We start from the raw sequence: 20,702 nt of genomic DNA, 5'->3' as shown, positions 1-20,702 counted from the left end.
GTTCCGTGCTATATTATATTCAAAAAGACTAGATGAGGATACAGGGAAATGTGTATGAAATAAGGCATGCACAAAATGGTATACGTGGTATAATCCTAATTTTATGTTTAAAAACACAAAGATACATAGACAAAAATTTTGAAGAAAATACATTGATTATAGTTCTCTTCGTGGTAAGATGGGAATGCTAGTAGTTTATTCTTTTTTTATGTTTATTTTTGAGAGAGAGAGACAGAGCATGAGCAGGGTAGAAGCAGAGAGAGAGGGAGACAGAATCTGAAGCAGGTTTCAGGCTCTGAGCTGTCAGCACAGAGCTCAATGCAGGGCTCAATCCATGAATGGTGAGATCATGATCTGAGCAGAAGTCGGACACTTAACCGACTGAGCCCCCCAGATGCCCCAGTGGTTTATTATTTCTTAATGTACTTCTGAATTTTCTGTATTTTCTAGAATATACAGACACTGAATTTATAATCAGAAAATACAATGAATTTTATTTTTTTTACAAAAAGAAAGACAATGCCAAAATTAACCAACACTCAGCTCTTTAGGATGCGATGCAGCTAAAAATCCAGAACTGCCCCTGGCTTACTGGTATCCTTAGAGGAATCATTTCCCTTCTTAGGGTTTCTATTTCCTCAACTAAAAACAGAGGAACTAATTGTGTCAGATGTTTTCTCAGAACATTCTTATTTATCTCTTAAAAATGTTATTGCTATTGTAAATTACATTTTCAAATATATATTTTATAATATATTGGTGATTTATTGAAATATGATTCATTTTTATATAATAAGCTTGTATTCAGCAAACTTGAACTCTTTTTTAGTTCTAATAAGTTTATACCCTCTCTTGAATTTTCTGTTGAATAATCATAGAGTCTGCAAGTAATGACATTTGGTATCTCCCCATCCAGTCTTTATTTCCTGTTCCTTGTATTACTGCACTAAAATCTTCAGTACAATGTTGGATAGCAATGATGACAGTGGGCATTTCTATCTTGTTCTTGACTGTTTCTAATATATTACCCTTCGAAATAGTGATTGTTGTAGATTTTTGATAGATACCTTTTATGAGGGTAAGGAAGCACTATTCTGCTTTATGATGAATGGTTTTTGAATCTTATCTAAGGTGGGACCTTTTCCCCCAAATCTAGTCGTGGATTTTATTATATTAAACTGTCCATACATTCTTGGAATAAACATACCTTTGATGATGTGTGATGATTTTGTGATGATTTTTTCAATATAGTGCTGGATTGCATTTGCTAATATTTTATTTAGGGTTTTTGTTTAGGGTTTTATTTAGGGTTTTTGCATCCATATCTCATATGAATGAGATATGCCTACTAATTTCCTCCCTTATTCTCTCCTTGTCTGGTTTTGTTATCAAAGTTACATGAGTTCATAAAATAAATTAAGGAGTGGGTGCCTATTCACTCTACAGCTCCTATAAGACTGGGATTTTCTGTAGTTTGGATTTTCTATAGGATTCTCCTGTAAACCATCTCGGTTTGGGACTTGGGGGTGGAAAGTGTTTATACTGACACCCCAACCCACAATATTCAATCTGGCCTCACTCTCTCCACCTAAATAGCTCTTGTGGGACCAGCAGGAATCTCTTTGTTGCTGAATCCAAAAGAACCTCCTCAGATCTCCGCCCCCCACCCCCTCCCTCAGCACCCCTGTAGTGATGCTGTTGACCACCCCCGTCAGGAGACAGCCTCTTCCCACTTCCTGTTCTAGTTTCCCTCCTTTCTCTGCGGGTCCTCCTTCTCTCATGAAGATGCTCCTCCTCTTGCTTTACAGCCCCTCTCTGCCCAGGTGTCTTGCATAGGCCATCCTCTCCTGTCTACCCATCTGTGTAGACTGGCTCAGCCACCTCCAATGATTCCATTATTGTCTCTAAGCCTTGTCTCTAAGCCGAAAGATTCTCAGATCCATATATCCAGCCCAGGCCTCTCTCCTGAACTTGACCTACAGATGCTGCATATTCTATGGCCCCTACTGTGTGCCAGGTACAGTGCTAAGTGTTTTTACTCTCCAGGTCAGTTCTCTGTTGCCACATAATAAATCATTCCCAAACTTAAACATTTCTTTTTCTTTTTAATGTTTATTTATTTTGAGAGAGAGAGAGAGAGAGAGAGAGAGAGAGAGAGAGCGCACATGAGCAGAAGAGAGGGGAAGAGGAACAGAGACAAAGGGAGAGAGAGAATCCCAAGCAGGCTCTGCACCACCAGCATAGAGCCCGACACAGACCTCAAACCCACGAACTGTGAGATCATGACCTGAGCTGAAATCAAGAGTTGGACACTCAGCTGACTGAGCCACCCAGGTGCCCCAAACCATAAGCATTTCTTATCTCAGAGTTTCTATGGGTCAAGAATTTGGAAGCAGATTAGGTAGATAGCCCTCTTACAATCTAGATGTCAGCTGGAGCTGCAGTCAGCTGGAGGCTTGACCAGGGCTGGCGAGTCCACTTCCAAGATCACTCAGGTACTTTTTAGCAGGAAGCACTAGTTCCTCCTCACCTGAGCCTCTCCTGACAACATGGCAGCTTGGGGTAGCCCCAGCACGAGTGATCTAAGAGAGGAAAGACAGAAGCCACAAAGCCTTTTATAATATAGCCTTGAAAATGACATACATGTAGTCCCTTGGTCTCACAGACCAACCCTAGGACAGTGTGGGAGGGTACCACACAAGGATGCGAGTACCCAGGAGGTGGGGATCATTGGGTTCCCCCCCTCCAAGGCTGTTCACCACACTCTCACAACTCTGAGGACAGACTACCCGCATCATCCTGGCATACAGATGAGAAAACTAAGGCAAGGAGAGGTAAAGTCATTGATCAAGGCCACACAGCCGAGTGTGAGAGAAGAGATTTGAACACAACTCTGCTTGGCTCCCCCCTGGTTCTCTCCTTCTGCACACCCTTCTCTGATGGCCCACCACCAGTTTTTTCACCTTCTCCTTGTGAAAACCCCAACTCTGTCAATTTGCCACCCCCAAACCTCTCAAGTCCCCAGCTCTGCTAAGCAAGTGGTGCCACCGTCCTCCCATCTGTCCAAACCAGAAGCTTTGAGTCACGCCTGCTCCTCCCACCCACTCACTTCCCAGTGCCGGATAACCCAGCCCTGCCAAGTCTTCCTCCTCAGAGCAGCCTGGATCCACCTCTCCTTCTCTCTTTCTTCATCGCCACCACGATCACGCTGGGCCAAGCCACTGACTTGTCTGCCCTGGACATCTGCAGGAGCCCCCTCCCTCATCACCCTCATCTCTGCCTCCACACTACCCATCCATCCTCTTCTTTCCAGCATGAGTCACCTTTAAGAACACAAAGCTGGTTATGTCACCCTGCCTGCCTTAAACTCCTTCAGTGGCTCCCAATGCTTTCAGGATCCAGCCCAAATTCCCTCCAGTGTGATCGGGCCCCTGCTCACTTATCCAGTCTCTTCCTCTGCCCCTCTGGTCACATTTGAGTATCCAGGACCCCACTGTGCTTTTTTTTGCTTTTTTTTTTTTTTTAATTTGGGCCCTCCATTATGCTATTCCCTTAGACCAGAACATTTTCCCCCTAGCCCTCAGCATGCCTGTCTCCTCACCCTTCAGCATATTGTCATCTCCTGAGAGAGGCCTTTTCTGACCTCCTGGCCAAGCTGATTTCCCCCAGCTGTAACTTCCACAGTGCCTGTCCTCTCTCCCCACCTCACTGCCTCTCAGCTGAACCGTGAGCTCCCTGAGAGCAGAAGCTGTGTCTATCTGTCTCAGAAGGGCACCCTGTGAGTACAATGCGTGCCTGGTACTTAGTACACACTCAACAACTATGTGCTGCTTTGGTGCATTCCCTCCACACCCTCTCTTGCCCCTTGCACTCCAGCCACTGGACAATGTTCAGTCCCTTCAATGAAGCATGGGGTCCCTCACCTCCAAGTCTTTGCTCATGCCGTTCCCTCTGCAGGAGTGCTCTTCTCTCCTGTCCCTCTATTTATTCAGCTAATTCCTATATGTTCATGAGGAAACTAGGGTTGTCAGATTCAGCAAATGAAAATGCAGGATGCCCAGTTAAATCTGGATCTCAGATAAACAACAAAGAATTGTTTTAGGAAAAGTATGTTGTGAATATTGCATTAAATACAAGTGCCCCAGCAGGAACCAGCACCAGTTCCACCCTCCTCTGGGAGGTCTCCCTGATCTCTACCCCTACCGTCTCAGGTCTGCTCACCCCCCAACAAACTGGGCTCCTAAACCACCCTCCTGTTTGCCCCCACTAAGCATAAAGCTCACTCTGTTTTGAAACTGACTTTGAATGTGGCCTCCTTGACAGAAAAACTGTGTCTCAGTCTTCATCCAAAGTGAGTTTTCTCAGTTTCAGCCCTGCCACAGGAAATGGCTAGTAAGGTTTACTGAGTGGAGAAATGAAAGGGCACAGAGGAGATAAAGGTAAAGAAGATAGGAGGAAAAAAGGAACTAGCAAATGAAACTGAGCCCAAAATGCAGGATAAATCTCTGGGATGATTACCCACAGTGGGGAGTTCCTCTTCTCACCCCTCCTCCACCCCCTGCCTTCTCTTTGTCACTTAGAGCCCCTACTCACCCACCCCCAGCTTTATTTATTTATTTTTTTTTTAATTTTTTTTTTCAACGTTTATTTATTTTTGGGACAGAGAGAGACAGAGCATGAACGGGGGAGGGGCAGAGAGAGAGGGAGACACAGAATGGGAAACAGGCTCCAGGCTCTGAGCCATCAGCCCAGAGCCTGACGCGGGGCTCGAACTCACGGACCGCGAGATCGTGACCTGGCTGAAGTCGGACGCTTAACCGACTGCACCACCCAGGCGCCCCATCACCCACCCCCAGCTTTAAAGGGAGCCTTAAGATTGGGGGAGCAGAAATGCAAAAATAAACAGTCTGTGTCCCTTTAGGGGTTTTTCCAAAACAGTCTCTTGAACATTCAAATGGGAGGGCCAGCAAGGTATAGGAAAAGGGGTAGGAGGGAGTGTATACATCAACCTTAAATTGGGAAGAGGCTGTGAGGATCCCCTGGGTAGAGAGGTACCTCCAGAAGTTGAGGGGTTCTGCTCCGTTGCTCAGAGAGCTATTGAAGTCCAACCAGACCACCTGGGGGGCCAAACCTACACTCAGCCCACCTGTTGCATTCCATATACCTCCCACATCCCTCCCAAGCTGGGGATGGTCCCTAGGGACCCCCAGAGGTAAGGAACCCTATCACAGCTAATTGCATAGATCATCTGGACCCAAAACATTGCTGAGCTCCTTCCAACTACCCCTCCTAGAGTATTCCAAACACCCCAGGAACTGGCAAATGGAGAAGTCCACTCCTTCTGCCTGTTTTGCTGACAGAATCCAGTCTCCTCTGTGTGTGTGTGTGTGTGTGTGTGTGTGTGTGTGTGTGTGTGTGTGTGTCTCCCTTTCTTGCCCCCAGTCCGCTTTGGTCCTTGTACCACTGGTTTCACTGGGCTGAGGTTCTCTTGAGGCTGCTAAAAGGCATTCCTTAGCCTTTTACTCACTGGCTGGCCAGTTGAGAAATACATTTCTAAACCTTCTCCCCACTCAGCCCCTGGGGACAAGCCCTAGTCCCTCTGAACACTTGCCGCAGCCTCTAGGCCACCCCTTTGGCACAAGTGACCCTTGAAGTCAGTACTTTACAATGCTTCCCCCACTTCCAGCCATGGAGACGCTTTGGTAAGTTTGATGAGAGCATTTTTCCTTTTTATAAGTTTTCTAATTACCTATTATTTCTGATCTTCTCTTTAATCAGCTTCCAGAACTCTGCCAGGAGCTACAGAACCAGGGGAAGGAAACTGGTTCTCACCAGTGTTGAGAGAGAGGCCCTGTGGTCCTTGGATGTCCCCATCCTCTTCACCATTATGACTCTGTAATTAGAGAGAATGGATCTGACATTAGACCAGGAATCAGAAGCTCTGGCTTTTGTCTTTAGTCCCATGAGTGTCTCAATGTGCCACATCTGAGAATTTCATGGGCCTTACGAGTCCAAAGGGAATAAAGCTGCCTGACCATAGCCTGGGCAGCTGGCATGCAGGAGGCAAAAAAACCCCAGATTCTGAGTCCTTATTCTCCCTGACAGCTCAGTGCTCTGAATGCCTGTCAGTAACACATTTCAGGCCTTGGTTGTCTTCCCACCTCATTCTTTTTTGTTTTTTTTAGATATTATGATTATTTTATTTTATTTTATTTTATTTTTAACTTAAATCCAAGTTAGTTAAGGGGCACCTGGGTGGCTCAGTTGGTTAAGCGTCCAACTTTGGCTCAGGTCATGATCTCACGGTTCATGGGTTCAAGCCCTGCGTTGGGCTCTGTACTGACAGCTCAGAGCCTGGAGCCTGCTTCAGATTCTGTGTCTCTGTGTCTCTCTGCCCCTCCCCCACTCATGCTCTGTCTCTCTGTCTCTGCCTCTCTCTCAAAAATAAACATTAAAAAATAAATAAAATAAATCCTAGTTAAGATATAGTGTAATAATTTAGTGATTCATCACTTACATATAACACCCAGGGCTCATCCCAACAAGTGCCCTCCTTAATGTTTATCACCCATTTAGCCCATCCAACACCCCCCCCACCTCATTCCTAATCCAAACCACCTCCTCTGCATGTGTTTATTAGCTTAGCAAGAGCCATATCCACTTGTAAGACACAGCTCTTGCCTCTTCTGCTGTCTCTCCCAAGGCCCTATGGCCTCTCCTTCCTACCATATCCAAGGCCTCTCTTTCCATACATCTTCCTGCCCAGATGCCCACACCCTCCCTCAACCTAGTGAGGGGGCATCCATGCACCTCCACCCAGCCAAATGCATCACTTTTGTCATGGAGTTTTTCAGGTCTCTGTCTAAATATGGTTGTATTACCTTTAGAGAGCTCTTATGTTTTACACAAAGTGGAAAAAAATAATATTGGTAAAGCTGCCATAGTACGAGATCTGTTAACGTTCCAGGAGCTTCTGAAATAAAAGCGTATGATTAAAAGGCAGGAATGCTATTTTAAACCTATTAAAATGTCCCTCGGGTTTCATGATGAAGGTAGGGGTTCAAACACCTCAATGGCTAACAGTGGATCCATTGTTATCCCAGCAATAACGAGAGCATCATGTAGAGAAGTAACTATAGTAACCGCGTGAAGAGCCATGATTCGGGCTTCAGAATTCTGTTACACATGTCACTTATTTCCTGTCACTGACGTCAGGTCCCAAGACATAGCAAAGCACATGGGTGGGACTCCAGCTTGCCCTCTGGCTCTGTCACTCACCAGCAATATGGGCTTGGACCCACTCAGGAGCCCCCAGCCTCAGTTTCCTCATCTGTAAATGGTATAAAAAAACTTCTTGGCAGGGTTGTTGTGACAGTGAAATGAGGCAATTAAAGTATGAAAAACTCTGATAATGCAGTGCCTGGCATGAAGTTGGCACACAATAAACTGGTAGCTCCTATTATAATAACTAATTGCTACACTGCTGATTTGAAAAGATAAATATAGAATTGAAACACTGGCAGGCAGCAGGACTGGGCTGAGAGAGGGGACATTTTGAGACTGATGATTTGATTGTTCCACCAAGGCCTCTTCAAACATCCATTTGTTTTGGTTGCAAGTTGAATATTGTCCACATTGATAATTGCTATGAATAATTAAGAAACAATGAATTCCGCTGACATTCTTATAGCACTGGTGTGATTAGCTAAATATATCTTTTCATAACCCTTTCTGAACTAAGACACATAAAACCTAAACCCTTCACATCATAAAACTAAGTTGGCAGGATGATGTCATTACAAAAAATAATAAACAAGAAAGTAGCAACTTTTTATTGGGAAGTTACGGTATGCCCCCCGCCCCCCCCCCCCATCTTAGCTGATTTTTTCTTCTCTCTCTCTCTCTTTTAGTAAATCCTGTTACTGGGATATAATGTTCATGTAGGAATGTACATGAAGCATAAATGAATGGCTTGATGAATTTTCACAAAGTGAACATACTCTTGTAACTAATACCCAGATCAAGAAACAAAACATCACCTGGACTCCAGGAGCCTCCTCAGGCCCCCTTCTGGTTGATCATTTCTTTTCTTTTTCTCTTTCTCTTTCTTCTTGGGGATATAATTTATAAACCATAGGATGTATTCATTTGAAACACACAGCTTGATGAATTTGTCTAAATTCATACAGATGTGCAACCATCACCACCATCATCTTAGAATTCTTCCATCACTCTGAAAACTTCCCTGGTTCCTGTTCAAGGTCAGTCCCCACTTCCATCCCTAGCCCCAGGCAACCACTGATCTGCTTTCTGTCTCTAGAGTTTTGCCTTTCCTAAATGTTCATATAAGTAGAAGCATACAATAGTAAACATGCCATCACAGTTTTTTTGTGTGTTATTACTGGTTTTTCATCCTAAAATATAGATATAAATATGACAAAATTAGTGTTTCTTAAGTGTACCCCATGAAATAACTTTAGGTGGCACATAGACAACTATTTGATATCTTAATTATGTATTTTTTCTAAGATATATGAAAACACCTAACCCATCAAGCCACTGATGTCACAGACACTATTCCTTAGGTCTAGAACAGAGTTAAAAACTAATCAATTTAAGGAACCATATTAGTAAGAACACAGATATTAAATAGAAAACACAAAAATTGTAAAGGTATATGCAGATGATTAAAGCCAGTAAAATTGTGACCTAGACTAAGACAAATTGTGGGCTCCTGGGTGGCTCAGTCAGTTAAGCATCTGACTTCGGCTCAGGTCATGATCTCACAGTTGGTGGGTTTGAGCCCTGCATGGGGCTCTGTGCTGTCAGCTCAGAGCCTGAAGCCTTCTTTGGATTCTGTCTCCCTTTCTCTCTGCCCCTCCCCGACTCGTGCTCTGTGTCTCTTTCTCTCTCTCTCAAAAACAAACATTAAAAAAAAATAATAATGATAGGGGCGTCTGATGGGGCATCCCACTCTTAGTTTTGGCTCAGGTCATGATCCCAGGATCATAGGATCAAGCCCCATGTTGGGCTCCACACTAAGCATAGAACTCACTTAGGATTCTCTCTCTCTCTGCCTCTGTCCCTCTCCCCTGCTCACACTCTCTAAAATAAATAATAATAATAATAATAATAATAATAAATAATAAATAAAGGAATGGCATCCTTTAAGAGTTTTCAGAAGGACCTTAAGTATAAGTTTAAATTGATAGAATACTCTGATGTGGTTGATATAATTAACAGAGATAGGAAGTAGACATTGAATGCCTACTTTTCATAGACTTGTATTATTGCTCTCATTTTATGGACATTTTGTGGAGACTCAGAGAGGCATGAAAACCAGGTCAGGTCACACAAACGGCAAGTGTCTGAGCCAGGATTTAAAAGCCAGGTCAGACATGCCAAAACCCTACAGGACATCCTATCCTCAGTGAGTTTGGATGGGAGCTGGGAAGTCAAAGGAAGAGTTGAAGAAGTCTCAGTAGGCAAACAAAAATTTAAGCAGAACTAGAAGGGGTTTTTTCTCTTTTCTTTTCTGTTTTTTTATTAGTAAACTCTACCCCTAACATGGGGCTTGAACTCACCACCCCAAGATCAAGAGTCACATGCTCTATACCAACCAAGCCAGCCAGATGCCCCAGAAGGGTTTTTCTTATTTTTTTAGATACAACAATACTGCCAGTGACCTCTCAATTTTTTTTGCCACATCTGAACCAAACACAAAAGTATTTGAAAATGCAAATGCTTATGAGATATACAATTCAAGCAAGTATTTATTGAGCTACAATAACTGCTGGGTGCTGTTTTATAGTCCCACTGAGAGAAGGGCTGGACTATGGTACAAACTGCATGAAAACAGAATTTTCTAATGCCACACTAGGGTCACAGGTCTGACATTTTCTTTTAAAGCATCTAAGATGGGGCACCTGGCTGGCTCAGTTGGTTATGCATCTGACTTCTGCTCAGGGCATAATCCCATGGTTAGTGAGTTTGAGCCCCACATAGGGCTGTCTGCTGTCTGCTGTCTGCTGTCAGCATGAAGCCAGCTATGGATCCTCTGTCTCCCTCTCTCTCTGCCCCTCCCCTGTTTGCTCTCTCTCTCTCTCCCTCTCTCTCAAAAATAGACATTAAAAATAACCCCATCTAATATGCACTGCTTATAAATAAGGATTTGGATTCTAGTGTCAAAAGACTGAAATTCAAATCCCAGCTCTCCTACAACTTGCTGTGTGACCTTGAACAAGTTTCCTATCTCATTGAGCTTCAGTTTTCTGATCTGTCAAATGGAAATAATAATAGTACTTCATTCAAAAGGCAAGTGTGCTGATTAAATCAGATGGTGCTGGGTTCAGAACTTACTCAGTTGAGGTTACAGAATATTAAGTTTTTATTATTTTACTATTCCTTTTGAAAAACTATATTTTGTACAACCCCATGTACAAACACAGAGCTGGAACAAAGGGAGAGCTGGCTGCCAGCCTGGATTATGCAGGAGGGTGTTAAACCACACTGTTGGTTCTTCCTATATTTTCCTTTCTCCCTTCCTCCTATTCAAGAAAGGAATGGATTCTAGGAATACTGACTGAACCTGAAAGCCTGTGGAAGGTGGTACAGCCAGCCACTGGGACAACCTCAGAACAATTCCCAGGGACTGATAATGTCAACAAAGGAGCAGAGGACCCTGCCAAAGGGACCACGTGGGCAGGGCCAACAGATCCCTCCATCAACCATGTGACTAATGACTCAGAGCCAGAGTCATCCTTCTCCCTTATCTTGGCCTTCCTTAAACCCTCAGCGCAGTGTGATGCTCAGTATGGTTGTATTGCTGAGAAGTGGGGAATATACGCCTAGAAAAGACTGCAGATAGAGGTTTTATACCAGCTAAGGAGGGGGAAGGCATGCATTGAATGGAGTTCTAGGAAAGAAAGCCTTATTTCTTTTCCACCCAAGTTGTAGACTGAGATTCATACCTGCTATGGCAAGAAGAATTCAGAGTTGCTTGTTCCCAGGAGGTTGGGGTGGATACAAGGTCCACAGATTCCAGCAAGAAATAGAAAAGAAGGCAAACCTGTCATGGCCACTATAGGCCCGTCATCTGTTGGAAAGCAGGCTGATGGCAAATGTCCAGAGGCCTTTGGTCTGAGCTTGAGGACAAACAAGGAAGCAAAGGAGAGGAGGAACAAATAAATGCACCTGGCAGAAAAACGGCACCATTCACACAGCCTTTCACACCCAGCTCTGATTAAATCCAGAAATTTGGGTTTGCAGCTACGGTTTAGCAATTAAAACTGTTATGTTGCGACACCTTTATGGTTTAAAGTGGTGAAGGCATAAGGCCTGTGAATTTGTGGATTTGATTACCACAGCCTTCTGTGCAAACAGGTGACTCACTCTGCCTGCCCCTCCAGAGAGGGAAGAAGCCAGCTCAGGTTTCACTATTAGCCCACCCCCCAAGCTCTGCTGTGAATGTCAGTTCTCTCCCAGAAGCAAATTGAACCACCAAATCTCTTTAAATCAGGGCTGACAGCCTAAACCTGAGTTTACGAAGCTTTAGGCCACAGAGGCAGCCCTTTGCTCTAGGGCTGCACCGTGTGAGGTGAGTGCCTCTGACTCTACAGGAACCAGAGCCTAGATTTCACTGTTTTCATTGCCTTGACATTTACATTCAGAGAGCCTGGGGAAATGGATCTTTGAGACAGAACATTAACCTTTGCTATAGGAAGTCTTGGCTGTCTTAAGCCTCTAACAAAAAATGGTACTCCTTATCTCCATCCTAGCCTCGAGTCTACTGGAAAGGTCACAACATGAGGGGAGCTCTAACAGCAGGAAATCTCAGGAAATCTTAGCGCTTACAGGACGGTAGTGACCATCTTAAGTTCACTCTGGCACTTTATGCATGAGTAAACTCAAGCTGAGGAGAGGTTACAGAACTTTTGCAAAGTCACATTACTGGATGGTCATTGAACTGTGGCTGGAATTCATGTTACCTGACTATTCATTCACTATAATGAACATCTATTGGTTACTATATTTGACCCTTGAACAATGCAGCGGTTGGGGGTGCTGACTCCCGCACAGTTGAGTATAACTTTTGCCTCTCCCTAAATTTAACTACAATAGCCTACTGTTGACAGAAGCATTACTGGTAACATAAAGTAAATCAACACATTATAAATATATGATACATATTTTATAATACATTTATATATATAACTGTATTCTTATAATAAAGTAAGCTACAGAAAAGAAAATGTTAAGAAAATTATAAAAGAAATTACATTTACAGCATTGTACCACATTTATAAAAAAAAATCCATGCATAAGCAACACGGAACCTGTGCATGTAGTTCATACTCATGTTGTTCAAGGGTCAACTGTATTTGGAGACCACTGTGGTTGTGTGGGTCACAGTGGGGAACAGGGCCTCAACTTTCCCTATAAGTCAGAGAGGCCCCAAATCCCTCTTTCCACTTCCTGGAAGCAGGGATATAACCTAAGCTCAGCCAACAGGACACTCTCATCCAGCACTATCATGATGTTCAACCTGCCGGTGGCCACCATGTTGGTTCTGCCCTAGGAACAGACTGAGCAGAGCCACGTGTTTTATTGATAAACTTACCTGGTGACCAGTTCACTCATTTACCAATTTGCATAATGCAGTTTACCTAAAATTCAAGGCTCTTTGGACTATTTTTGCATTCAATTGGCTGCCATGTTTTTGGAGGTTTTTTTGGCCACATTATTTGGCATTTTTACAGATTTAAAAATGAAAATTTCCTCTAAGGGTTTCTTTTTCCTCTGCTAAATTTTGTGTGTGTGTGTGTGAGCTCTACACCCAATGTGGGGCTTGAACTCACGACCCCAAGATTGAATCACATGCTCTACCGGCTGAGCCAGCCAGGCACTCCATAAAGTTTGTATTTCTGATTAAGTATTTTTGAAATGGGCCACCTTTTATAAACAATAAAAGTGTTCTTTATTGTTGTTGGAGTCTTTTAATAGTGTATGAACCTTCCAAACACACTGTAAGGGACTTTTTTACAAGTTTGTATAAAGACTCTTCCTTCACGTTAACTAACTTGAATTTAAAAAAAAAAAAAAACAAAACTCTTCCTTCAAAGTTGTGTGCTCAGCAAGAGACCCTTATTGAATCTGATATTCCAGGTATTAAATTCAGAATAATCCTAAGTTTTAAGCACAAAATGGAGTCCCTTGATCAGCAATTGATTTGACGTTAGCAAGGGCATGAGACAAGCACAGCTCCTACAATTAAAGGTGATTAATGTCTGACTACAATGAATACAAATATACTAGAGCAAATGTGTAATACTGGGTTCATATTCCATTCAAGTCCATTAAATACTTATTTAATACATAAATAAGTGTTAAGTTTGGCTATGATAATAAAACAACTAACATTTCTCAGAGGCCAACAACAGGCCAAAAGCCAGGCTGAACACTGTACTTTTTCTTTCTTTCTTTTTTTTCTTTTTACTGTCCACAGTATTTATTAGTTGTTTATTAATCAAGAGAAACTATTCCATAACCCAGTATTCATGTTTCATAGTTCAGGAACACAGGTCAGTAACAAACTTCCATGGAACTCAACCCAAAGAAATTCTTTACATTCCGAAAATCACCTTGCACTCTGAAAGATACCAGCCTTCTTCATCTCCTCAAAATCTTTTGTGGAATCATAATTTCTGTAGAAGTCTGCATATGCCCTCTTTCTTGGTTCGGCCATAGCAAACATATAGAAAGCTGCAACCCCCAGGGATACAGTGAATGTTCTAACAATATGAAATCGCAGACACTTGGCCAGAAGGCCTCACCTCTGAGGTTTAATCAAAGCACTAGAAGTCATGGTAGTGACATCCAACATCCTTCCTAACTGATACCTGAACACTGTACTTGTATTTGCTCTTTTAGTTATGATCCTTGAGGTCAGGGCTTCCCTTTGTTAACTGTATCCTCAGCCAGCCCATAGCAGACACTCTGTGACTATCTGCAGATAACACAATGGCCCTGTTAGCTGGTACCGTTTTTATGCCCTCAAATGTAAAGGTGAGGAAATTCAGGCTCAGGAGTTGTTACTTGTCCAAGGACACCAGGAAGGGCAGCATGACCCTGGAGCCTGCGCTCCTAACACAGAGGAATGTGACCTCACCTGTGTATTCTAACAACTAAAGCTTAAAGGGTGGGGTGAGGGTAGACAGACTATTCAATAGAGTTTTAATGATGTTTAGTTCTGGGGAACCGGGGATAGGTTGTATAGATACAGAGGTCTCTGGGAGGGTATGGTTCTGAAATGACTCTCTAAGGTCTCTACATGACTATTATTGGGGGTAGAACGTTCCAGAATAAGCCTAAGCTTCATGGGGAACCTTGGGGCAGAATATAAGCAAGGGTCAGAGATCCGGGGAAAGCCCAGGTGGCCTGTGCAAAGTGTTGTAGCTTTCCAACAAAAGCTTAGCTTGATGGTAAGGGAAGACTCATTTTGAAAACCTGACACAATAAACATAGGACTATGGCCCAGCAGAGATTACTTTTGACCTGTATTTTTCTCTTCACTTTATATAAAATTTATTTTTTCTAGAAACTAAAAGTAACTTCGATTCTCATGTGCCTTTGGCCTAGTGCCATGTGCTAACAGTAGTCAATAACATTTTGTATAAAAAGAAAACTGTGTTTGGGAATGTAAAATGGTACAGCACTCTGGAAAATAATTTGGCAGTTTCTAGAAAACTAAGCATACACTTATCCTACAACCCAGCAGTTGCAGTCCTGGGCATTTATCCCAGAGGAGTGAAAACTTATGTTCACACAAAAACCTGTACATGATTGTTCACAGTAGCTTTATTTGCAATACCCCCCAACTGGAAACAGTCAAAATGTCCTACAACAGGTGAATGATTAAACAAAACCGTGGTACACTCATACTACATGGAATAATATTAAACTATAAAAAGAACAAACTACTGATACAGGAAGCAACTTGGATAGATCTCAAGGGCATTGTGCTAAGTGGAAAAAAAACCCACAATCTCCTGCTATGTGATTCTATTTATATAAAGTTCTCAAAGTGACAACATTTTAGAAATGGAAACCTAACTAGTAGTTACCAGGGGTAGGGAAGGGTAGGTACTAACAAGGTAGCACCAGGGAGATCTCTGCAGTGACAGAACAGTTCTGGTGGTTAGTCAATACTACCTAGGTGATAAAATAGCAGACATGCACATTGTAGTGATATTAATTTCCTGGTTTTGATATTGTATTATGTTCCCTGAGCCATAACCATTGGGGGAAACTAGATGAAGGGTAGAAGGACCTCTCTGTGCTATCTTTGCAACTTTCTGGGGATATATAATTATTTCAAAATAGAAAGTTCAAAAAAAGAAAAGAAAATTGTGGTTGAAACATCACCTGATTTCTCAAATTTCCCTTTAACACCACTCTGAAGAAATTTTAGTCAAGTGGAAATATGGATATGCCTCTCATATACAAAAGTCTTCTTTACTCCTTTTGTATCTTCATAATATTCCATTTCATGTCTGTGCCACATATTTTTTTCATCTAAAACCTGAATATTTATTTCCATTTTTTTGCTATTGTCAATAGTCATTATAAATATTATTATAAATAGTTACCACAAATCATCTTATACATAAATCATTTCACCCATTTCTTTTATGACTATGTTTGCAGCTCAAATTCTTTGAAGTAGCAAAGCTGGTTTTCCTAACAACTATGCTGTATTGCTATATTTAGTCTGTATTTTAAGAAAAATATAAATTTTCCAAAGAGACTCATTTCTGAAAACAGATATTTATGTACACATTCTTAATGGCAAAAATTTTTAGTCTACTTCAAGTTGCTGTACATATTCAACATTAATAATAAAACATTTCTATCTGACTAACTTAAGCTAGTCATTTATCCATTGGTGTCGACTTAAATACGTTTTTAAAGCTATACACCCACTATTACAATACAGCTCGTTCTTACACAGATCCAGAGAAAATGTGAAATCTTGTCTACCTAAATATAACAACTTACACATAGAATAAGACTGGTGTTATTAATTCAGAGACATCTTCCAACCCCAGCGTTATAAACAGGTTCTAACGTATTAAATAAAATGGCTTTCCTTTAGCCAAAAACCATTTTTTAATGTAGTCCCATAATCAGCAGCAAAACGTTTGGGATGCTATGCAGTGCCTGGAAATGGGGTGTTGTATCCATCCTTCAAAAGTTCACGGTACAGCGTGTGGGTGAAGGTTTCTGGGCAACCTTTCACTCTTTCAGTCTTTCCTGCTGCGAAGCCAAAATGTGGGCTCTTAGTCTAAGTTTTGCAACCCACAGAAAATGTGGCTAAGGCCAGAGAACAGACGTATTTATACTTCTGGAGGCCCCACTTTTCATGAGTCACGTGGCCGCCCTGACACTGTGGCTTCCGCGCCTTCTGCCGCTTGCTGCCGCCAGTCAAGTGGAGCGGGCGCCCTCTAGGGCTGAACCGCGGGAATAAAATAGCTACCAACACCTGGGAAAGGGACTGGGCGAATTCACCTGGATGGCTTTTCCATAACAGCTACCCTTGTAAAGCTTCCAGAAACTAAATTCTATAAATGCGGTACCGGAAATAACCCGATGGACCGATGTGTGTGCCTGTGCGTGCGTGCATGCGTACACACCCATAAAATCCCCTTTAAAACCCATAAAAGAGGAGCAGGGCATTAATAACAGTGCACACCTTCCAGAAGGGGAACGTAACAAGGCAGACAGGTATGTGGGACACTCACTTTCCCTCCCCACAAACTTCTGAAAAACTTTCAAACATACAGAGAAGTTGAAATACCGCAATGAGGGGCGCCTGGGTGGCGCAGTCGGTGGAGCGTCCGACTTCAGCCAGGTTACGATCTCGCGGTCCGTGAGTTCGAGCCCCGCGTCGGGCTCTGGGCTGATGGCTCGGAGCCTGGAGCCTGTTTCCGATTCTGTGTCTCCCTCTCTCTCTGCCCCTCCCCCGTTCATGCTCTGTCTCTCTCTGTCCCAAAAATAAATAAACGTTGAAAAAAAATTAAAAAAAAAAAAAAGAAATACCGCAATGAATTTCCACATACTCACCACACTCAAGATTCCACAGCTGTTGTCATTTGTCATATTTGCTTTACCTATATATTATTTTGCCTGGATTATATAATTGGAGACCCACATAAAAAATTGTCTATTTGGACAATCCCACGGAACCTACAAAAAAAACTTCTACAAATAAAAAATGAGTTTAGCAAGGTTGCAGACATAATGTCAACACCTGAAAATCCATTGTATTTCAATATACTAGCAGTAAATGACTGGAAACTGAAAATTATTAAAACAGCACTTAGTAGCTTAAAAAGGACAGAAACACTAAGACATAACTCTAATAAAAGATGTGCAAGATGTGAATGCCAAAACATACAAAAGGCCAATGAAGAAAAGAAGATGGATGTAAACAGAGAGACATCCTGTGAATGTGGTTGGGAGACTCAGTATAGTCAGGATACCAGTTCTTCCCAAAATGTTCTATAGATTCAACACTATTCCAATAGAAATTCTGTCAAGAATTTTTTTTGGAGATGCAGATAAGCTGATTGTAAAACAATTTTGAAAAAGAAGACTAGAGGCAGGGCTGGCTCATTTGTCAGTGGAGCATACAACTCTTGATCTCGGGTTATGAGTTCCAGCCTGCACTGGTTGTGTAGAGACTACTTAAAAATAAAATCTTTAGGGGCGCCTGGGTGGCGCAGTCGGTTAAGCGTCCGACTTCAGCCAGGTCACGATCTCGCGGTCCGTGAGTTCGAGCCCCGCGTCGGGCTCTGGGCTGATGGCTCAGAGCCTGGAGCCTGTTTCCGATTCTGTGTCTCCCTCTCTCTCTGCCTCTCGCCCATTCATGCTCTGTCTCTCTCTGTCCCAAAAATAAATAAACGTTGAAAAAAAAATTAAAAAAAAAAAATAAAATAAAATCTTTAAAAAGAAAAAGAAGGGGTGCCTGGGTGGCTCAGTCTGTTAAGTGTTCTACTTTGGCTCAGGTCACGGTCTCACGGTTCATGGGTCTGGGCCCCACTTCAGGCTCTGTGCTGGCAGCTCGGAGCCTGGAGCCTGCTTTGGATTCTGTGTCTCCCTCCCTCTCTGCCCCTCCCCTGCTCATGCTCTGTCGCCCTCTCTCTCAAGAATAAATAAACACTAAAAAAAGAAGAAGAAGAAGAGTAATGCTGGAAAACTTACACTATTTTATTTATTTTTTAATGCTTATTTATTTCTTTTGAGAGAGAGAGTACAAGCAGGGAGGGGCAGAGAGAGAGAGAGAGAGAGAGAGGGAGAGAGAGAATCCCAAGCAGGCTCCATTCTGTCAGCACAGAGCCCAAAGTGGGGCTCCAGCTCAAGAACCTTGAGATTGTGACCTGAGATGAAATCAACAATCGGATGCTTAACTGACTGAGCCACCCAGGTGCCCTTACATTATCTGATTTTAAAAACTATTACACAGCTACAGTAATTATAACAGAATAATATTGAAGGGATAAACACAGAGATCAATGGAACAGAATAGAGAGTCCAACTATAGACCCACTCAAAACAGCCAATTGATTTCTGTGCAAAGGTGCAAAGGCAATTCAATGGAGAAAAGATGGTCTTTTTTATCACATGATGTTGAAACTAATGGACACCATATGCAAAAAAAGAAAACTCGGGACCTAAACCTCACACCTTATACAAAAATTAACTCAAAGTGGACCATAGATCTAAATGTAAAACTACAAAACTTTAGAAGAAAACATCAAGGAAGACCTTTGCAACCTGGTGTGAGACAAAGAGTTCTTAGATATGATACCAAAACATAATCCATAAAAGAAAAATGTGGTAAACTGAATTTCACCAAAATTTAAACCTTTTTCTCTACAAAAGACACTGTTAAGAAATTGAAGAGATATGCCACAGACTGTGAGAAAATATTTGAAAATTAAATATCCAACATAGAACTTGTATCCAGAATACATAGATAACTGTATGAAAATTTCAAATGACCTAATAAAAAATGGGCAAAAGATTTAAACAGACATTTCACCAAAGATGATATACGAATGGCCAATGAGTACTTGAAGAGATGTTCAATATCATTAGCCATTAGGGAAATGAAAATTAAAACCATGATGATATCACTACACACCTAACAGAAAGGAAAAAAAAGCAAAAAGAACAAACAAATGATGATACCAAGCATTGGTGAGGATATGGAGCAGCTGAAACACTGTTGGTGAGAATACAAAATGGTACAGCCACTCCAGAAAACAGTTAAATATACACACCATATGACCCAGCAATCTCTATCCCACACCAGAGACAAATAAAAACATATGCTTACACAAAACTCTGTAAAAAATTTTTTTGTATAATCTCTGTTCATCATTGCCAAAAACTGAGAACACTTTAAATGCCCTTCAACAAGTGAATGGAGAAACCAACTGTAGTACATGCATACAATAGAGTGCTATTCAGCAAGAACAAAGAATGAACTATTAATACACATGACAACTTGAATGAATCTCAAAGGTATTATGTTGAGGGGAGCCTGGGTGGCTCAGTCAGTTAAGCATCTGACTTTGGCTCAGGTCATGATCTCATGATTCATGAGTTTGAGCCCCACATGGGGCTCTGTGTTGACATTTTGGAGCTGGAGCCTGCTTCAGATTCTGTGTCTCCCTCTTTCTCTGCCTCACCCTCCCTCTCTCTCACAAATAAACATTAATTTAAAAAAAAATTAAAAGATATTATGTTGAGTGAAAGAAGCAGTCTCAAAAAGTTATATACTGTATGATTTCATTTATATAACATTCTGGAAAAGACAATAGTATGGCAATAGAAACAATGATTAGTGGTTATCAGGGATGGAAGGAGGGAGTAGGCTTCATAAAGACAGTAGGAAGCAGTTTTTGGGGTCATAGAATTGTTCTGTATCCTGATAGTGGTTGTCAGCTTCAAAACTCACAGAGCTGGACAGACACACACATACCACACACACACACACACACACACACACACACAAGTTTACTGTATACTCACTTAAAAATATATTTTTTTAAAAAGCTAACTTTTGTGTAAAGAAAGGCAGATACAGACATACATGCTTATACACAAACAGTCCTTCTCTGTAAATACAGAGAAGAAATGAGTCATAGTGGCTCCTGAGGCAGGGAAAGGAGGCAAAGTGGGTTGAGGTGGGATGAGGGAAGGGCAATTACTTTATACCTTTTAGTACTTGAATTATTTTTACTACAATGAAATAAATGTCCTACTCAAAAGTATTTTTAAAATTCAAAATAAAACATAAAACATAAGTGCATATGGATACATGGGGAAGGAACATGTAGAAATCATAAGCAATATTTCAATCACAATTGAGATTTATTATAAATCTTTCTTTTATTTTTAAATTTTTTTAATGTTTATTTATTTTTGAAACAGAAAGAGAGCGCGAACGAGGGAGGGAAGGAGGGAGGGAGGGGCAGAGAGAGAGAGGGAGACACAGAATCTGAAACAGGCTCCAGGCTCTGAGCTGTCAGCTCAGAGCCCGATGCAGGGCTCGAACCCACGAACAGTGAGATCATGACCTGAGCCGAAGTCAGACTCTCAACTGACTGAGCCACCCAGGCGTCCCTCTTTTATTT

Source organism: Lynx canadensis, chromosome A2 (assembly GCF_007474595.2).
Source record: "Lynx canadensis isolate LIC74 chromosome A2, mLynCan4.pri.v2, whole genome shotgun sequence".
Taxonomy (NCBI): domain Eukaryota; kingdom Metazoa; phylum Chordata; class Mammalia; order Carnivora; family Felidae; genus Lynx; species Lynx canadensis.
This window is presented reverse-complemented; position numbering follows the sequence as displayed.